At 46.4% G+C, this 20,420-nt stretch overlaps 1 protein-coding gene across 6 annotated transcripts in view; it reads right to left on the bottom strand.

The window, feature by feature from the left end:
- Fam13b (family with sequence similarity 13 member B) overlaps positions 1 to 19,842 on the bottom strand; it is a 69,499-nt gene extending 49,657 nt beyond the window's left edge. For 4 of the 6 annotated variants that reach the window (XM_055625279.1, XM_055625283.1, XM_055625282.1 and 1 more), the window contains exon 1: positions 4,498 to 4,780. The gene's annotated coding sequence lies outside the window, so the exon portion shown is untranslated. Of the gene's footprint in view, positions 1 to 4,497; positions 4,781 to 13,871; positions 14,003 to 19,741 lie in introns of those variants that run through there. The other 2 variants (XM_055625281.1, XM_055625280.1) reach the window with 2 other exon arrangements.
- Between the last annotated feature and the right edge of the window lie 578 nt (positions 19,843 to 20,420).

The following is a 20,420-nucleotide window of genomic DNA, read 5'->3' as shown; positions in this document are numbered from 1 at the left end:
GAAGGAAGGAAGGAAGGAAGGAAGGAAGGAAAAGTTGGGGACTTGGGGACTGAGGAAAGAGCTAAGTGCTCACCCCTAAGAATGAAGACCTGAGTTCCACCCCCAGCACCCACATAAAAGCCAGGCGTGGTAGCATGGCTATGTAGTCACAGTGCTGAGGAGGCAAGGACAGGTAGAGATCCCTGGGGCTCGATGGCAGACCAGCTGGCCTAGCAGAGCCTGCAAGCCCCAGCTCCCAGTAAGAAACTATCTCAAAAAGCAAAGTGGAAGGCTCCCAAGAAACACTCTCCAAATCGACTCTGGCCTTCAAATGAAAACTCACACAGGTAACTAGTATCCACATCCACACACACACCAAACAGGCACATAACAAAAGCGGCACTGATCTAACTAACATGCCTAAGGCCATGGTTTCCATCCTAAACTCCACAAAATGAAAAAAAGGTAGTGACCAAACTTGTTTTGTGAACGTTGAACTAATCTCAACAACAAAGATTATTTCGTTTTTTTTTTTTTTTTTTTTTTTGGTTTCTACTTCTAAACTAACCAAAAATAGAATCCAAGTATTTGAACTGATGCTATCATTTCCAGTACTTTCCAGTTCACTACCCCCTGGAATCCTCCAACCATCCCATGAAGTGAGGAGGAAAAAGAAAAGGCTCAGAGAGCAGAGGAACCTGGTCAGGCTCCACAACTTGTGACCAAGAGCGGCACCTGGCTTTGAAGTCAGTGTCCCTTCCAGCTAACAAACACAGACCCCACCGACTCTGCTGCTTCTCCTTGAAATGTACCAAACCGCAGAATGATTCCCATTTAATAGATCATGTGAAGCAAGTTTTGTATTAAAGTGGCATGTTATCACATACACTCTATTCCAAATCCTTCACTGTTCCCATTTTAGTTAAAATCAGCTACTAAAAAATTAGCCTACTGTTTTCTCTTGGATTCACTTAAGTTTGGGAAAAACAAACTGCAGACAAGTTCATCTATACATTCCATACTTCCTTTTTCTAGAATAGTAACTCCTCCCACAGTCTTAGCATGCTACAAAATTATTTTATTAACAAAAATGTCTGAAAAACATTTACTCGTTAATTAAAGTAGGGTCTTCATTTCATGGGGAAATTAAATATATATACACATATGGTTTTTGAGACAGTGTCTCAACTATGTAGCCCTGGCTACTCTGAAAACTAATACATAGAACAAGACTGGCCTGGAATTCCCAGGGATATTCCTGCCTCTGCCTAAAGAGTACTGGGATTAAAAGTGTATTAGCAGCTGGGCACAGTGGCACACGCCCGTGATCCTAGCACTCTGGGAGGCAGAATCAGGCTGATCTCTGTGAGTTCAGGGCCAGCTTGGTCTACAGAGTGAGTCCAGGACAGGCAGCTACACAGAAAAACCCTGTCTCAAAAAGCAAAAGTAAATAAACAAGATAAAAACATATAAAATCAGCTCCCTTGCTGCTTATTGCTATTCTTTTATTACTATTCTTTAAAGCGGAATGTTATAGAAAAGTTAATTTGTAGTCATTCATTCATTTTCAGAAATGTTAGGTTTTTTTTTTAAAAAAAAAAAAAAAAGGTTTAACTCATAGAAAATAAAAAGACTAACTACACCTACAACCGAACAACAAGGAAACAACGAAGTTAAAAAATGGTTATGGATTTGAGATTTCTCCAAATATCCAAACAGTAAGTGTGCTAGTTTGTTTTTTGTCATCTTGACTTGAGGCCAGAGTCATGTGGAAAGAAGGAACTTCAACTGAGAAAATGCCTCCACCAGACTGGCCTATGGGCAAGTCTGTGAAGCTTTTTTTTTTTTTTTTTTTTTTTTTTTTTTTTGATTGATGTGCGAGAATCCAACCCACAGATAAGGTGGGTGCCATCCCAGCAGGTGGTCCTGGGTTGAAAGGAGGCTGAGAAAGCCATGTGACAGGAGCAGCATTCCCCGGTGGCCTCTGCTTTAGTTTGCTTCAAGTTCCTGTCCTGACTTCCTTCAATGAAAGATTTCGACCAGTAAGAGGAAATAAACCCTTTCCTGCCCAAACTGTTGGTGATGGTGTTTTATCCCAGGAGGGCAAACCTAACTAGGACATAAGCATGGAAAAGCTGTCCCTGGGCCATTGTCCCTAGGCTCAGTGAGTAAAAGTACTTGCTGCCTTGCAAGCCTTGCAAGCAGAGTTCAATCCTCAGAACCCAGAAAAAGGTGAAATTTGAGCTCTGAGAGAGCTCAGTAGTTAAGAGCACTGGAGTCTCTTCCTACACCCATACAAGCTGTTTAGAATCATCTGTAACTCCAGTTCCAGGGGATCTGGCCTCTGAGGACACCAGGCATGCATACGGTGCAGACATACATGCAGGCAAAACATCCATAAACATAAAATTTTCTAAGTTTTAAAAACTAGAAGAAACGAACCAACCCCACAAAGTTGTCCTATGACCAACCTCTACACACACCGTAGCCTGTACACTATATCTACACACAAGTAAAAACTTTAAATTGCCTACTACCAGCCTTTAGGGAAATGCAAATCAAAAGCACAGGAGAGGCTAAAGATGTGACTCAGTAGATAAAGTGCTTGCCTCACACCAACACCACAAAACTGGCAGTGCAAGCTTATAATCTCCTCACTGAAGGGAAGAGGATCAGATGTTCAAGGTCAGGTGGCTAAAAAGCCAGCACAAGGCAAAGGGGAGGGAATGGGTACACACATGCTGAGTAGAGCCTGGTACTGCTACAAAGAAAGAAAAAAAAAAAAAAAAACACTGTTACAGCTGGACCTAACGGTGTCCAGCGCTCAGGAAGCTTCACCACAATTTTCTGAGTGAGGGATACATGAGAGACCATCTCAAAAAATAAAACTGGAGGTCAACTGTGAAACAGTAAATTGTATGTATATATTTTCTATAACGTTTTAAAAAAGAATTTGAAGATTGGAGATAAGACTTAAGGGGTAAAGGTACTTGTCACCAAAAAGTCTGATGACCTGAGTTTAAGCCCAGAACCCGTGTTGTGGAGAACTGAAAATTGTCCTCTGACCTGCAATGTTTGCCATGGAACAAGAACACAAACAATAAACAACTGTTGTTAAAAAAAAAAAAAAGTTCTGAAACCTATTGTGGTGGCACATGCTTTGGATCTCAACATTTGGGGAGGAGGCAGGAGGAGCAGTTGGAAATCCTTGGTCCTCAGCTAGATAAGGAAGTCCAGGCCAGGCAGGCTTACCTGAGACCCTGTGTCAAAAAAGTGTCATATTACTGGTGGAGAAACACTGGTAAATCACTATTTAATTCAGCCACTTCCTATCCTAAAACATTTTAATAATAATTTTTAAAACCCACAATGTAAGTTACTTTATCTAATGAAAGATTCTAACGTCACTAAATAGGCCCTTCTACATACTGCAAGGATTTCAACAGTGTTACGGATGACTAACTAGTTAAAGTGGAGAAAATGTCCTAATTTAAAAGGATAAAGAGAAGGCACCTACGAGACAAACAAATAAGGACCAGGTCATTCAACAAGTATTTACTAAGTGCACAGAACCTGTAAAAAATCCAGGCCAAACTGTACTTCAGGTTGCAAAAAGGGAAGTTGAAGGCACAACTTCACACTCACCCAGGCCCAGAAAGTTAATATTCAAATCCACCCTTTAATAACTCCTACGAACTTGGGTGCCACCGCTATTTAATGTTAAACGGCCAAACACACTGTAGCAGCGGTTGCCATTTTCCGTTTGGCTTCCTCCAAGCTGATTAGGCGGCCTAACGGGGAACCGGATGAAATTATGCAACAGTTTTTCTAAGTCAGTTTGGGTTTAATTGATGACAAACAAAGAGAGAGTTCAACAGTTCCCACTGGGCAAAGTGTGCCAACTGACTCCACTTCCTATAATCTTATCTATCCGAAACTCAACGCCCTACACGGGGACCCCTCGGGTCCGGCTCTGGCTGACTGCGTTCTAAACGAGGTCCCAGTGCACCAACAGCCCAATTTTGGCTATATTCTCCGAGCGATTTAAGGAAGTCAGCAGCCACTCATCTCACGTGACCTGAAAAAGGGGCGCAGCTGAGCCAGGAATAAACCACTCTTTTCTTTTTTTTTTTTTTCTCCCCCCCCCCCCCCCTTGGCCTGCCTCAACCCTGCCCAGCTTGAAGGCAGAACCGGTGGGCAGGCGCGGCTGCGGGGCGAGGCTCGCACCGCGGGTCTGCACGCACCGCAGCGGCTGGGAAGCCGAGGCTGCCACACCCCCCGCCGGCCGGGGCCGCCGCCTCTTTCTCCTCTCCCCAGCAGAGAAGGCCCCTCGACCGAACGCCCACGGGGGCCGCGCCTCGCGCCTCCCGGACCCCAAACGGCCCTCCGCGGGTGGGACCCGGGGACGCCGGGCGGCCGCGGGGCTGGGGGGGGCAGGGAGGGGGTGGAAGGGCCGCGGCGGCGGCGGCGGCGGCAGGGCGCGCATGCGCGGGGCCCGGCGCCCGCCCGTTCACCCACCGTTGGAACCGCGAAGCCCCGTCCCCCGGCCTCGGCCGCTTCTCCAGAACCCTTGGCGACGTCGACAAGGCGAGAGCGGAGGCTCTGAGCGGCACGGCGGCCTGCGGGGCTCCTCCCGAGGCGGCCTCTGGCGCGAGGCTGAAGGGACTGCTGCGGCGCGGGGCCAGCCCGGTAGCGACCCCCGGAGACCCCGGGCGGCGGCGGTGGCGGCGGACGCGGACAAGTGGGCGGCGGAGGCGGCGGCGGCGGCTGAGGCGCAGAGCCTCCCTAACGGCGAGCGGGAGGGGAGCAGGGCGGAGGGCGAGCGGCCGGGCCGGAAGTGACGCGGGGGGGGCGGGGCGAGCTCGCGGCGCCCTGGTCAGCCCGGATTCGGCGCTGGACTGCGGCGGCCGCGGCCTGCCCCCCCCCCCCCCGGGTGCCTGGGGCCGGGGCCCGGCGCGAGCCGGGGGGGGGGGGGGCCCGGGTGTGTCGCGGGGAAGGAAAGCGCTTGGGAGGCCTAGAGGGGAAACTGAGGGGCGCCCGCGGTCTTCAGCCGCGCCTCGAGCCCCGCAGGAGGTCCGGGAAGCCCTAGCGGCGAGGATTTCGTAAACCTTCACCAGAAGCTAGCTGCCCGGCAGGCCCCAAGGGTCATCGTTTTCTTATTGGCAGCGATTTGGGTCAGATGAGGGATTCCTGGGGTTCTGCCTCGCCCCTCTCTTCCCATCCCACCCCGCTCTACCTAAGTACCTGACCTGGACTCCAGAGAGATTACCAAGCCGTGGTGCCTCCAGGAGGGATCGGAATATGGAAGTTAATAGACTTGCTCACAGAGAACTTCTGACAGTAAACCACGACGGGAAGACATGAGTTATGAGCCTAGGATTATGACCTTGCTTGTGTGGCCACGTAGACCAACCTTGCAGCAACCTTGCGGCTCCCTCGCACCCTCAGCAATGTGATTAGATCATCTCATCTGTTAAAGGCTTTGACGTCTTAACAGTGTTCAGCAAGGTAAACTAGTTTCTCTAAAAAGTACAAACCACTACAAAGGTGTGGCTTTATCCCTCTGAAATCTCAGCACTCAGGAAGCTGAGGCAGGAGGATCACCTCCAGTTGGAGGCCAACCTGGACTATATAACATGGACAAAACCATCCTGAGCTGCCTCAAAAGTCAAAAATAAAAAATAAAAAAACCACTGCAGCTCCCTACCTGCCTTTGTCAGAAGTCAGTAACCTAGAAAATGTAAACAATAAAACCAAAACTCACAGACATTGGCACAAGAGTTATGAAAAGTGATCAGATGTACCCCATGGCTGCAGTCCTAGCATTTGCGGAGTAAAGGCTGGAGGATTTTAAGTTCAATGAGGCCAACCTAGTCTACATGATGAGTGTAAAGTAATCAAGACTACCTTGTCTCAAAAACCCACAACGATTTGTAAAAATAAAAAGGGAGGGCTGGAGAGATGACTCAGCAGTTAAGAACATTAGCTGCTCTTCCAGAGGACCCAGGTTCAATTCCCAGCACCCACATGGCAGCTCACACCTGTAACTCCAGTTCCACGGGACTTGCCACCCTCACACAGACATTAATGTAGGCAAAACACTAATAAAATGCTCATAAAATAAAAAAATATTAAAAAGTCACCCTATGCAATGATCTATCTGTAAATACAGAGACCAAAGTGGCTGCCAGACTTCATCAGAGAGACTGAAATTATCAGTAACCTAAAGGTCACATGCCCAGATGATGCTGTCATAACTGAAGGGTGTGGTCCACAAGAAGTCTAGAACCACAGAGCTGAAGAAGATACTGTGGGCACTTTTCCCGCTCTTCTAAAATAACTGAGCTTGATTCACAGCACCCAACTTAGCTCACAATTCGTGGAATTCCAGCTCCAAGGGATCTGACACAGTGTTCTAGAATGTTGTTTGTTTGTTTGTTCTTCCAGACAGGGTTTGGCTGTCCTCACAGACCAGGCTGGCCTCAAACTCTCAGAGATCCACCTGCCTCTGCCTCCCCGAGTGCTGGGATCACAGGCGTGCATACTTTTTCTGGCCTTCTTAGGCATCTACATTCACATGTACACAAACACATATAATTAAATAAAGTGTGTGTGAATACATACAGTATGACTCCTACTCTGTCCAGAAAAGAGGTAACTAGTTCTGATGACCAGAATCATATACCCAATATTGGCAAAAACCCTAATTCAAAACTGGGGTATGGGGTCAGTGGACAAGCACTTTAACAACTTACTCCTCAGTACCTGCCCCCAAATGTTTGTTTGTGGAGCAGACTATCTGTTCTGTAGCCCAGGCCACCCTGGAACTCATGAGTCTGCCTGTCTCTGCATCACCAATGAACAATCATGAGCATCATTCCAGGCTCAAGGAAAAAAAAAAAAAAACTTTAATCCTCATACAGTCACTCATTCAAGTGGATACTTATTGATACTTGAGCAGACAACTATGCTCTAGCCTCTTTGGACACATTAGATAAGATCCCTCCAGGGAGTTTATATACTAGCAAAGTTAAATTATGTTCATCCTGGATAAACACAAAGTCCCATGTTCCAATGTCAAGCTCAGCCAATAACTTTTCCATCACCTTTAATCTCAAAACACCCAGTAAAATGGCATTGTCCAGGGCACACAAATGAAGACTAGCTCGCCAGCCGTGCAGTCTCAGTTTATTCTCGGTGTAATTTATAAATTAGGTTGCGTCCACTGGGTTGAATTTTGAAGTTGTTCTATCCAAATTAGTTCCTCAAAGCCTAATTAACCTGAGCAAGTGATATTTAGGTTTCCACATCTGCCAAACTAGGCCAGCAAAGATGGCTTATCCACTAAGGGTGACAAGCCTGGCAACCTGACTTTGACCCTGGGACCTGCATGATGGGTGGACAGAATGGACTCCTACAGATTGTTTTCTGACTTCCATATATGCACTTCTGCTCATGCACGCACACAGACCACCACCACCACACAAATAAATGAAAACAATTCTGCCAAACCGATGCCCCAAGCCTGTTTCATAGCAGCGCAATCAAGATGCAGTTTGCATTTAACCTTGTACCTTTCTTTAAATGTTGTTGTTTGCTTTACTTTGGAGATGATTTATTAACTCACTTAAGAGAGAAATACTGCCTGTTGAGCCCACACCTGATGACTCATTCCTGTAGTGACAGCACTCCAGAGGCTGAGGGAGGATGATCAGAAGTTCAAGATAAATATGAGTTTGAGGCTAGCCTGGACAACATGAGCCCCTGTATCAAAAAAAAGCCAACAAATCCACAAGCCTACCCTACTACCCTGACATCGACTGCTCTCATCTGATCACAGAGGCAGAGCAGGGTCCAGCCTGCTTAGTACTTGGATAGAGACTGCTTCTGAACAAGGGCACTGTAGGCTGTGCTGAGCATGGTGGCGTACACCTTTAATCCCCACACTCAGGAGGCAGAGGATCTGCCTAGATCTCTGGAGGACAGCCTGGTCTACAGAGTGAGTTCCAGCCCAGCCCACGGTATAGAAAAAGACCCAGTCTCAAAATCATTAAATTTTAAAGAAGAGGACACAAGGTTAGGAGGGTAGAGGAGGAGTGGGGATCTGGGTGGAATGGAGGCCAAGGGTAAAGATGATCAAAATACACTGTATGAAATTCTCAAGAAACTCATTTTTTTAAAAGAGCCATTGATAAAGGCAATATATTTTCAGCTTTTACAACATTTTCTCCAAATAATGGTTTATGGAAATATACCATGTTAATTTCTGTCAAACATTTCCTAATTCTTAGAACATTTTTTTAAACACTGGAAAATTTCACAAGACTATGAAACTTAAAACTGATACTCTGGGCTGGAGAGATGGTTCAGAGGTTAAGAGCACTGTCTGCTTTTCCAGAGGTGCTGAGTTCAATTCCCAGGGACCACACGGTGGCTCATAACCATCTAGAAGGTGAGCTGATGCCCTCTTCTGGTGTGCAGGTATACATGCAAATAGATCACTCATATACATTAAAAAAATAAATAAATCTTAAAAAAAAAAAAAAAGAAAGAAAAGAAAACTGAAATTCCACCAGCTTGGGTTATTGAGATGGCCCAACAGGTAAAGGCACCTGCTTCCAAGGCTGATGACATGAGCCTTGACATACCCAGAACCCACACAGCAGAGAGAAAAGTCTCATAAGCTGTCCTTTGACCTGGCACAGCTGGCACAGACACAAATGTTAAATAAATAAATAAAGTAAGTAAGTCAGTGAATGAATGAATGCTTTTAAGGAAAGAATTCCAGGGGCTAGAGAGATGGCTCAGAGGTTAAGAGCACTGGCTGCTCTTCCAGAGGTCCTGAGTTCAATTCCCAGCAACCACATGGTGGCTCACAACCATTTAAAATGGGATCTGATGCCCAATTCTGGCATGCAGGTGTACATGCAGATAGAGCACTCATATACATAAATAAATCTTTAAATAAAAATCATTCCACCAGGCTAAACACTAAGACTTTACCTGTAAGTCCATAGTTGGAAAATAGAGGCCATATGATTGCTTCAAAAGCTTAATCACAAGCAAGTAAAATTCATGAGTAATGCCTAAGAGAACAAAATGTCCACCTTATCCCCACTTACACAGGCCCTGATTACCGTAACTGGCTATAGAAGGTACTTTATATGAAGCCAAAAACGCTCACTCCCCCTCACCTCTAGGTACCTAGTTTTCAAGTACAGGTTAAAAAAAACAACAACAACTAGTGACTTGATTCACTGAACATCTCCCACTGGGATAGTCAAGGACATGTCTTAGAAAACAAATTCTGGATCTTAAGGGTATTCAAATGCAGAGATCATGGGATAGAATTTCTAAAATAAAAACAGAATTTGGTCAGAAGTAGTAGCATAGGCCTGTTATCCCAGTGGGAGGCTTGAGGCTTGCTGTGTGTTCACAGTTTCACAGCCAGCTGGAACTACTCATGGGCCCTTTTTCACAAAACTAAAACCAAAGACGAGCCATGGAGATGGCCCTGCAGGTAAAAGCCTGAGAACAGGGGCTCAGTCCCCAGAACACACAAAAAGCTGGACGCGTGGAGCTGGAGAGATGGCTCAGCGATTAAGAGCACTGTCTGCTCTTCCAGAGGTCCTGAGTTCAATTCCCAGCAAGCACATGGTAGCTCACAACCATCTGTAATGGGGTCTGATGCTCTCTTCTGTCATGCAGGCATACATTCAGATAGAGTGCTCATATGTATAAATAAATTTTTTCTTTAAAAAAAAAAAAAACTGGACACATCTGTAATCCCACCTCTATATCAAGATGAGAGATGGAAACAATAGAGTTGCCTAGAAGTTCATGGGCCAGCCAACCCAGTGTAGTAGAGCAGCAGAAATGAGAGCCCCTGCCTCAACAGGGTAGAAGCAAAGAACTGACTCCCCAACATTGTCCTCTGAGCCCCATTTTGTATGTGCAAAATCATATGCACATACAATGACTTTTTTCCCATTTAAAAAACTTTCTTTTGCCATCCCTTTGAATTTGTACAGTGGAAATAGTTCATACAACCTAATTAAAAACCCAGGAACATTCCATGAGTTTTGTGACTCCCCTGAGGAATAGATGTCCTGTGATGTCTGAATCACAGAAAGCAAAGCTTTTCCCTTTTCTCCAGCTGGGGAGGGGACCAAACCCAGCCTCTAACCCTGCCTACCCTTCTTCCTCCACTTCCTCCTTCTCTTCCTCCTCGCCCTTCCCTTCCTCCTCCTCCTTTTCCCCAACAAAGCTAACTAGAGCCAAGGGAAGGAAGAGAGGAAAGGAGCAGACAGAGTCGTTCTTCCACATGATCAGATGATACTCCCTGGGCTTAGATCTCCAGAGCAGACTTTTCCTGACAATGTTCTGATAACTTCAGAGGCCAGCATCACCCTGTCTTTCTTATTTTCACCCCAGTTCCCTTGACCGAAGTTCCACTGTATTCCCCTTCAGCCAGTTGCTGCTGGAGACTGTTATCCCTGTGGAGGCCCTATCAGATAAGGCCTTATATCTAGTCACTGACCAAGATCAGCTCTCCATAGCCTCCTCCTCATAGGTGTGTGTGTGTGTGTGTGTGTGTGTGTGTGTGTGTGTGTGTGTGTGAGTACTTTAGACAGTTGTCCTGCAGGTGGCAGTAACGTTACTATGACTAATATTAGTATGACAGCCATGAAATTTCAAAGAGCTTGCTCTTGTTGCAACTGTGTCGGACCAGGGGCATTTCTGTGCAGCCTTCACCCGCCCACAGGAAGCTCACAAGCTCTTACCCAAACATGGGAGGATAGCCCCATCTCAGTTTAGAGTCAGCATTCCTCTGCTCTGCTGCCAAAATAGCTGTCAGCCCTGGGGGTCAGACCCAAGCCTGTGGCGCCAAGTGCAGCAGAAAGATGGTAGTACTGAGTAGTCCCACTTCGTCCTGCCTCTTGTAAGACGGCAGCAGACAGCTGCCAAACAAATCCTCAGGAGTTCTTCCTCAGCCTTTCATGACTAACTACATTTACTGTCACAATCGTGCTGTCGTCTAGAATTTATGAAAAGGGTGCACCTAGAAGATCGCTTTAATGAGGTGATGGGGTGGGAGTGTCTGGGAGAGCTATAAGGTCTTGGTACTTGATTAAAACAGTAGTTCACCAGCTGCCAAGATCGTTCCACGTAAGCCTGGTCACCTGAGTTCCATCCCCAGGACCCACGGAAAGGTGGAAGGAGAGAACTGACTTTACGGACTTGTCCTCTGACCTCCACATCCATGCCACAGCATGCTGCCCAGCCCCTCCCAATAATAAATGTTTTAATTTAAAAAAAAAGTAGTTCTTCACCAGGACAAGTTTGGGGGCCCTGTATAGATGCATTGTTGGTAGATAAACCTGCATGGACCCAGGAGTAACTAGCAAGAGTGCTGTGGAGTCTCACACATAGCACAGGATGCTCCGAAGTGGAGGTAGGGGCTTCCTTTACCCTGGTGTACTTGCTCGGGATAGGGGCACACCTGCATGGAGGTCAGAGACAGCTTGCAGGAGTCAGTTCTTGCCTTCCAAAATTGGGGTCCTGGGAGTCATCAGGCTTGGCCCCACGTACTTTTGCCAGCCAAGCATCTCCTTTGGCTGAGAATGTAACTTCCGATGTAATAAAACAGTTTCATAAACCTGGCAGTCATCTCCCAAAATTACATAGATCTTTCTTCTTCTTTCTTACAGATGTTTTTGCCTATGGGGATAAAAGTCATGTCTTGTTTTAGTTTGGGGGTTTGGGGTTTTGGGGCTTTCTTTTTTCCTTTTGTTTTTGAGACAGTCTTATGTAGACCAGGCTGGCCTTGAACTCCTGGTCTTCCTGCTTTCACCACGGCCTAAGTGTTGGGATTACAGGTGTATGCCATTATGCTAAACTAGTACTCATATTCTTATGTATTTCTAGTGTTGAAACTACAGCTATTTAGCCAGGATGAGGAGTGACCAAGCCTGTGTGTTTTTAAGGACCCCTCATGTTGATTCAGATGAGGAAAGTTATTAGAAATGGGATATCTTTCATCTTTTCTTCTTGAGATGATTTTTCACATGGTAAAAGAGTATTCCATCCAAGTTCTCTGAACTCAGCCATTATGTTTCTCAGAGGTAAGGCTGTGTATTGAGTCACTGACCTGAGAGCATGTCCTGGATGCCAGGCATGTCTGCTTCCTAGGGGTCGTAAGTGTCCTTGGGATGAGACTTCAAGTCAGGGCCTAACTCTGTGTGTCTTCTCACATTACAACCCATGCCTCCTCCTCGGAGAATGAAAACAGACCTCCTGACTCCTTTCCATTCATTTGGCAGAGTTCAGTTCTTCAGGGTATAACAAACTATATACCCAATTTTACGCCCATCTCTTCTGCCTGCCGAAAGGAAACTGAGTGTCTCCCTTATCCGTACTGATCTCATCCACCACCAAAGTTATCTGAGTGCAAGAGTGGATTCGGTGTGCTCAGTCAAGATTGTCATTACATCACTGATGCGATGTTCATAAGAAATGAGCCACCGAAGGTAACAAGCACAAAGACATTTTTGTCCCCATTCTATAACGTAGAAAGTTAAACACACACCCATTTGTTCATATGCATACTGAACTTAGAATAAGAAAGCTTCCATTTGTGTTGTAGGCCCTGTTACTAGCCTCGTGGCTCTGGGGAAGTACCTGGGAGTTCCTGCTGGTCAAACAGGAAAACTAAGGTGAGCCAGGTGGTGGCAGTGGCACACACCTTTCATCCCAGGACTTGAGAGGCAGAGGCAGGCAGATCTCCATGAATTCCAGGCCAGCCTGGTTGGTCTACAGAGTAAATTCCAGGACAGCCGGGGCTGCACACACAGAGAAACCCTGTCTTGAAAAAACAAACAAAAAAAGTTAACAGGATGCTACAATATTTTTTCATTCCTCTTCTACTCTGAGGCCAAAAGACATCTCTATAAATATTTTGCTTCTGTGGACCTTTATTGCTAGGGATGAATCCCTTTGTGGAAACTTCACAGCAGTTACCAAATGCTTATTCATCTGTCTGGCTATGTGCCGTGTGTGTGTGTGTGTGTGTGTGTGTGAGAGAGAGAGAGAGAGAGAGAGAGAGAGTTTCTCTGTGTAGTCCTGGCCATCCTAGAGCTCACTAAGACCATGCTCGCATCCAACTCACAGACAGCCTCCTGCCTCTGTCTCTGGAGTACTGGGATTAAAGGCGTGCACCACCACAACTGGCCCTGTTTGATACTAAGGACGGAACCCAGAACCTTGTGCTATACACACTGGTGCTGGTCAGTTTGCTTTCAAGTGAAACCCACAGCTTCAAAAGTCTTGGACAGCACCTGGCTTCTTGGTACTATTTTTAAGATCCACTGAACCCCAGGGACATGCCTTCCTGCCAGGTGTGGGGACTGACACCCGAAATCCCAACACTCAAGAGTCTGAGACAGGGTGAGCACTGCAAGCCTGGGTACACAGTGAGTTCAAACCAAGCCTTACTACATAGAAAACCCTGTTTCAGAGAGGGAGAAGGTGGATAGGGAGGGAGGACAGGGGAAGGCAGGAGAAGGGGAAGGAGGAGAATAGAGGAGGGAAAAAGAAAAAAAAATGGTCTTCCCTAATTAGAAGACTGGCTCTGCTGCCTGCTTGTAGACTAAGACACGGCTTTCGATACGGATGAGAAAACACAGGCTGTTTGGGGGAAAGGATGGAGGCATTGCCAAATAGGAAAAGAGATTGTTAACTCTGATTCTGAGACAGCCACGGAATGATATCTAACTCAGTCAAATTTAGCTCATTAATTTCCCTTCCTGGAAGGTCTTGCCTCTCTTGTGAGGAGATGCGGGACTAAGAACCCATCAAAACTACAATCCTCTGATAAAGGAGAAGCAACTCACCATTAGAGAGTGAATTTCTGCCTCTTCTGAGGGATGCACAAGAAGTCTGTCTGTGCCACTCTGCCCAGGACCATTGATTGTGCCAGTGCAAGAATGTGTGTTCTTCATAGACAAACAAAAAAAATTCCTAGCTGCAAAGAGAAGAGTCTGTTCCAGAGTGTACAAATCCCACGCAAGTGTCCAAAATAATGGCAGATACTGTTCTGCTCTTAGCAACCCAGAGTAACCTTTGTGTCATTTATTTTCTTAATACCTATTGCCTAAGCAACAATTACAATGTGCTGGAGCATTAATGATCCCTGTCCTGAAATGCTTCATCATACATCTCTCTGAAACAGAATGGCTTTGGAATAGGACCAAAGTCAACACAATGTCGATTTCAGTTGTTTATTCCCTCTCAGGGCCTCTGGTGCCAGCCACATCAAGTTTGAGGAGCTGGGACAATTGACAGTAATGGTCCTCTTTGCCAAGTCCACATTTTTTTGGCCTAATAATTTGAAATTCTTTGTATAACAATAATGTGAGCATTTGCTGTAGACAAATTTGTTTTGGCTTCTTGATGAAATGCCTCTGATCATCTATTTTCTACACTCTTAACAATATTTTTGGAAATAAGTAAAATAAATATCAATGAATAGATGTTCTTTTCCTCCCTCTCCTTGTATTCATGTAAGGAAAAAAAGTTTACAGAGACTTAGATTGTGACCTTCACAACACAATAAATCTTTGTCTGCCTTCTTAGCCTGAAACGGTCTTATCATTTCAGAGCCCATCTTTTCCTCAGAGGCCCTGGGGGTCTGGCGTCTCACCATCCAGGCTCCTTTTCATCTACCTCTCACTGGGCCCCTGTCGGTGGCAAACTGACAGTCCAAAGGCTCAGACTTGACTTACTGCAAGGGTATAACTGAAGATAACCACTGTGAAAATATTCATTGAGAGAAAAGAGCATTAGCTAGGTATGGTGGTGCATGATTTTAATTTCAGCACTCAGGAGACAGAGGCAGGTAGATCTCTATGAGTTCAAGGCTAGCCTGGTCTCCATAGTGAATTCTAGGCCAGCCAAGTCTACATGGCGAGACCCTGCCTCAGAGAAAGAAAGATTCTATTGTGGTGTCCCAATCCTGTAATAGCAGCACTTGAAAGCAGAGCAAAGAGGATCAAAGAAGTCAAGGGCAGCCTTTGACACATAGAATGTTCAGAGCCATCCTGGGCTATATGAGACCCTGCCTCAAGCCAAACAAAATGAAACAGAACAAAAGCAAAACAAAACATGAAAGGAAGAGAGTGCACCCATAGTTTAACCAAATATGTTGTTTTATATTAAGAGAGTATTGATATTTTTGTATTTATTTGTTGTGTGTTTGTTTGTTTGTTTGTTTGTTTGTTTGTTTCAGACAGGATCTCAGTATATAGTCCTGGCTGGACCAGAACTCGCAGAGATTCACCTGCCTCTGCTACCAGAGTTCTGGCTTAAATGGGTGTGCTACTGGCTGGGCCTTTATAGTAAGGTTTTGTTATTTGGTTCTCTTTATTGTTTCTTTCTCCTGGAGTATCCATTCAGTAAATAGCATTTACCGGGCATCTATGATATTCCAGGCCTGATGCTTAGTGCTGGAAACATAGCAGGGGGCCCTGCATTTGCACTCTAGCCTTCAGGACCTGATTCTTGTCTCCTGCGGAATGAACTGAGACTGTGCCTAAGGCTTTCACAGGGTCAGTAACCTATGCTCACCTGGTCTCATCCAGAACCGGCTTTGCAGTCCTACATGGTCGCCTCTCTAACCTTGCTTGCTCATCTGTCCTGAAGATCAGAATTTATTCACCTATAATAATTTGACACTTTCCCAGAAGCTTCCAAGAGAACCAAGGAAATGAGGAAAGTGCTTTGTTCAGACTTGAGAGACGTTTCGCCTAGAATCCAACTCCAGTGGATCCATAGGGAGCTGCTCCCAAACGAGAAAATAAAGCCTTATTCATTCTGCCCATCATCCCTGCTTGTTAAATGGATGCTGTGACGCTGAAGTAGAATCTACAGTAAAAGATGACCTCACCACGTGGCAGACCCTTCTGGTCTGTGGACTTGTAACAGGCCCCAGATCAGCACGACTGACACCAGGTTAGAGGCACCATTCTGACTGTAAAACCGAACCCCTGGCTCCAACACCTGCCAAGACAGGAGCAAAGACCGAATCCACCAAAGACCCATCCATAGTTCCAGGGTCCAGGAAAACCCTTGCTTTTTGGCTTCTGTAGTTCTGCTTCTTGCTAACCATCCCTGCTAACTGAAGTGTGTCAACCAGGATGTGATTTTTGTGTTTGTGTGTGCATAAAAGACTTTTGTGAGTATCAGGGCTTCATGATTTGGGCAAGTTTCCCATAAAGCCATCAGCCATCTATTTGGTTTCAAAAGTGTCCCTGTGTTCTCTTATGGGATTACCTCACAACATGAGGCACCAACAAGACTCCTGGGATGGCCTCTGGGCCAACGGCATGGAGAAAGGACAGTTCCTAGGAGTACATACCCTGAGCCATTCCAGAGCCCCGGGAACTTCTCCCATCTCTGCTCCTGGTGCCCTCAAGGCTCCTGAGCCTCCATCCTACAAAGGAACTTACAGAAAGTGGCCTAGATCTGTCACCTCCAGAGGTGAATCCGTTTATGGCACCTGCTGGAAGGTGCACTCGGGAAAGGCTGGACACAGTCCAGATTCCAGAGTTCCGGATCTGTGTGAGCGGTCATTGGACGCTCTGGTGAAGTCTGTGTAGTGATCACTCCTGGCTGTCTTCATGGCTGCCTGTGTGTGTCTCTGTGGCACACACAGAGTCAGTCCTGCTGGCTAGGAGGAAGGGAGCTGTGGTGGCTTCAGACCTGTGCCCTCTCCCTGGAGACCTGAATCCTCTTGGTTTGGCCATGTTATCTCTGCCCGTTCTCTCACTCCCACTGGAGGAAGCTGAGTTTTCCCCTTGATTTGCCCCATTGTCTACCCGCCCCCAGAAGGAAATGGAAACCTGGCTGTGCTGGAGGGTGGGTTGTGTCTCCTACCTTGGGATGCCTCTCCCCTCCACACTCTCAGTGGCTCTGCCTATGAGGGCTCTGGAGGAAATTTCTCTGGAACAAGAGTAACCCTCCATTCTCTCTCTAAGGGAGACTCCCCTCCCCTGGAGGCCCAAGCCCTGAATGTTTTCATTCTTCCCCTTTCATAGTTTATGTCTCCCTTTCAACCAATGATCTGTATAATTGGAAAACTCAGGACCCACCATTCTCTAAAAAAAAAAAAAAAAGCACGGGATCTCATCTCCTGTAGACAGGCTTTCACACCCGCCATCTGACCTTGGACAGTTCTTCCATCCTCCTCACGGCTGAGGAGCAGATCCAGGAGGGGATCTGGAGAAAGGGGGTTTTCTCCTCACCCACCCTGACGAGGACCCCAACAGTGACCAAGGAAAGGAGGCAGCTCTAGAAATTCTCCCACAAGCTCATTTAGGAAGCTTGAAGGCAGTTCCTAGAAAACCTACCAAACTGTCTACAGTGAGTGAGCTGATACTGTCTGTGGGTTCCTGGAGAGCCCCTGTGAGCTGACTGAATGCGTGTTCCCTCATAGGCCCACATGTGCCAGAAAACCAGCCAGCCACCAACTGTTGCTCTTGTTGCGCAGTCTCCGAGATATTAGAAAGAAACTTCAGAAGTTAGAGGGGACTGAGGGCACAAGTAGCTGCCGATTACTGAAGATTGCTCAGAAAGCTGTATAATAACTATGACTCTGAAGAAGAAAATCAGAATCAAGGATTGACCAGAGCAGTATCGGCAGCGCTCAGGGAGACTGAAAAGAGAGACAGGGCGGGGACGGGCCAGAATCTCTGGAAAAGAAGAGGCTAGTGGGCAGTGGAAAAATGGATGCCCACATAGGAAGTAGAAAGGATGCCTCCTCCTTCATCTGGATGAGAAGTGATGGGGCCGGGGCTCCACTCCACTGAGCCCGCACGAGCCTAGGCTGACATTAAAGGTGCGGGCAAATCTGCCGTCTTCAGAATCTTCAAATCTGCCTCGCCTGAATTTAGTGGCCCTATAAGGCAAGCCCCGACAACCGTAAAACAGAAATTGTCCCTTCTTTTTTAGTGGCAGGTTTGCATTTACTTCAAGCCCCAGCCTTGAGCAACTTTGAACCCCGACCCTTCTTTCTCTACCTTCCAAGAGCTGGGAGACCTGTGCCTCTGTGCCCTGCCTCCTCATCCTCGTCTCCTTTTCCTTCTAGTCATTTTTTTTTAAGATTTAGTTATTTATTTTATGTATATGAGTGCTGTATCTGCATGTACACCTGCACGCCAGAAAAGGACATCAGATCTCATTATAGATGATTGTGAGCCACCATGTGGTTACTGGGAATTGAACTCAGGACCTCTGGAAGAGCAGCCAGTGCTCTTAACCACCGAGCCATCTCTCTAGCCCCACTACAGTTACTTTTTTTCTAGTTATTTTTTAATCTGGTTCTTTGTTGTTAAAGTTTTGCTTCTTACTTTTGAGTTCATCTCATGTTTCTGGGATGAATAATCAACAAGTTTTACCCAACTTGAAGCTACCTTTGCAAGAGCTTAAAGAGGGTCTTAGTTCAGTTCACGCCATCACTGTTTTGTTTTTTTCTGTTTTTTTTTTTTTTTTTTCCAAGACAGGGTTTCTGCGTAGGCCAGGCTGTCGTGGAACTCACTCTGTAGACCAGGCTGGCCTCAGACTCAAGAGATCTGCCTGCTTTTACCTCCTGAGTGCCAATCTTCATCATTGAAAAAATCAATGTGAATCTTCATCATTGATTTTTCTTTTCTTTTTTTTTTTTACACTTTATATCTCAATTGTAGCCTCCTCCTGATCCCACCCTCCCTTCCTCTTTTCCCCCTCCCTCTCCCCTAGTCCACTGAAAGGGGGAGTCCTACTCCCCTGCCATTTTACCCTAGCTTATCAAGTCTCATCAGACTGCCTGAATCCTCTTCCTCTGTGTTCTAGCAAGGTCCCCCAACCAGGGGGAAGTGATCAAAGAGCAGGTAACCTAGATCATGTCAGAGACTGCCCCTGCTGCCCTTACTAGGGAACTCACATGGAGACTGAGCTGCCCATGGGCTACATCTGAGCAGGGGGTCTAGGCCCTCTTTGTGTATGGTCCTTGGTTGATGCATCACTCTCTCTGCAGGGGCCCCTGGGCCCAGATTTTTTGGCTTTGTTGGTCTCCTTGTGGAATCCCTGTCCCCTTCGGGTCCTTTTAGACACTCCCCCTTCCCCCCCCAGCAATCAGCCTGCCTCTACCTTCCTGAGTGCTGCGATTAAAGGGGTGCACCACCAGGCCTGGTTTGCTGTATATACTTTCTTTTCTTTTTTGAGACAGGCTCTCACCCTGTCATGCTAGCCTAGAACTTACTATGTAGCCCAGGCTGGCATCAAACTGACAAAAATTCTCCTGTCTTAGTCTCCCAAGTGCTGGGATTATGGCACCACGCCTGACATACATTCATCTAATTAGGCTGAGGAGCAGAAGCCATGGCTTGTTTGTGCTCTGCTCCCGGGCCAACGGTGTCACCACAGAGCTGCCGGTCTCTACTGCCTAGTTTTCTGCTTTCAGTTTGATCATAAACATAGACTTGGTAGTGAGCCAGTTTCCACATTCGCTGGGGCTTTTCTTTTTTAAAACTGGGTCTTTCAGTGTATCACAGGCTGCGCTGAAACTCAGCAATCCTCCTGCCTCAGCTTCCCATGTGCTAAGATCACAGGCATATGCCACCACCTCTGGCCTAATCAAACCTAAGTTTTACTCTACAAGTTCCATGTTCTCTGTCTTTCCCGAAGCTTGCTTTTACTCCCAGGGAGGCCTCAGAGGGAAGGAACTCACCCAGCTCAGCCCAGCAGGTGCTCATCAATGGAGGACTTTTCACCATCCGGTCCTTTCCCCAGACACAAGGCTGAGAGCTGCCCAAAAGGCTGCTCAGGCCGACTTGGCTGGCTACTATCTCTGTCCTGAGGAGATAAAGAACCAGCCCACAGGACAAGGGTCAAAGATAAACAAAATGGGAACACCAAGAAACATAGAGACCTTGGCCCCATTCAGTTGGCATCACAGTCAAAGCTGGGAGCCCAGAGCTTGTCAAGGAAGCTGTAAATGTCTACGCTCCTCCCACAAATGCATTATAATTTTTTAAAAACAGAGTCCTGAACAGCCTTGATTTTTTTTTCAGGGACTTGGGTTTCCAAATGCTCAGAACTACTTTTCACTGTTTCGTCTGAGCTCCCCTTTATTTTTATTTTTGAGACAGACTCTTAAAATATTTTGCCTAAGCTGGCCTTGAATTTCCAATCCTCCTACTTTAACTTCTTTTCTTTTTTGGTTTTTCAAGACAGGGTTTCTCTGTGTAGCTTTGGCTGTCCTAGATTCACTTTGTAGACCAGGCTGGTCTCAAGCTAACAGAGATCCACCTACCTCTCCCTTCCTGAGTGCTGGGATTATGGGCATCACCGAGCCCGGCCACTTTAACTTGAGTGGCTGGAATTACAATACTATGCCATACTGAACT

This window comes from Psammomys obesus, unplaced genomic scaffold (assembly GCF_907164565.1).
Source record: "Psammomys obesus unplaced genomic scaffold, mPsaObe1.curated_primary_1811, whole genome shotgun sequence".
In the NCBI taxonomy this organism is placed as follows: Eukaryota; Metazoa; Chordata; class Mammalia; order Rodentia; family Muridae; genus Psammomys; species Psammomys obesus.
Note: the sequence above shows the minus strand (reverse complement) of the source record. Positions and strands in the feature narration are given on the sequence as shown.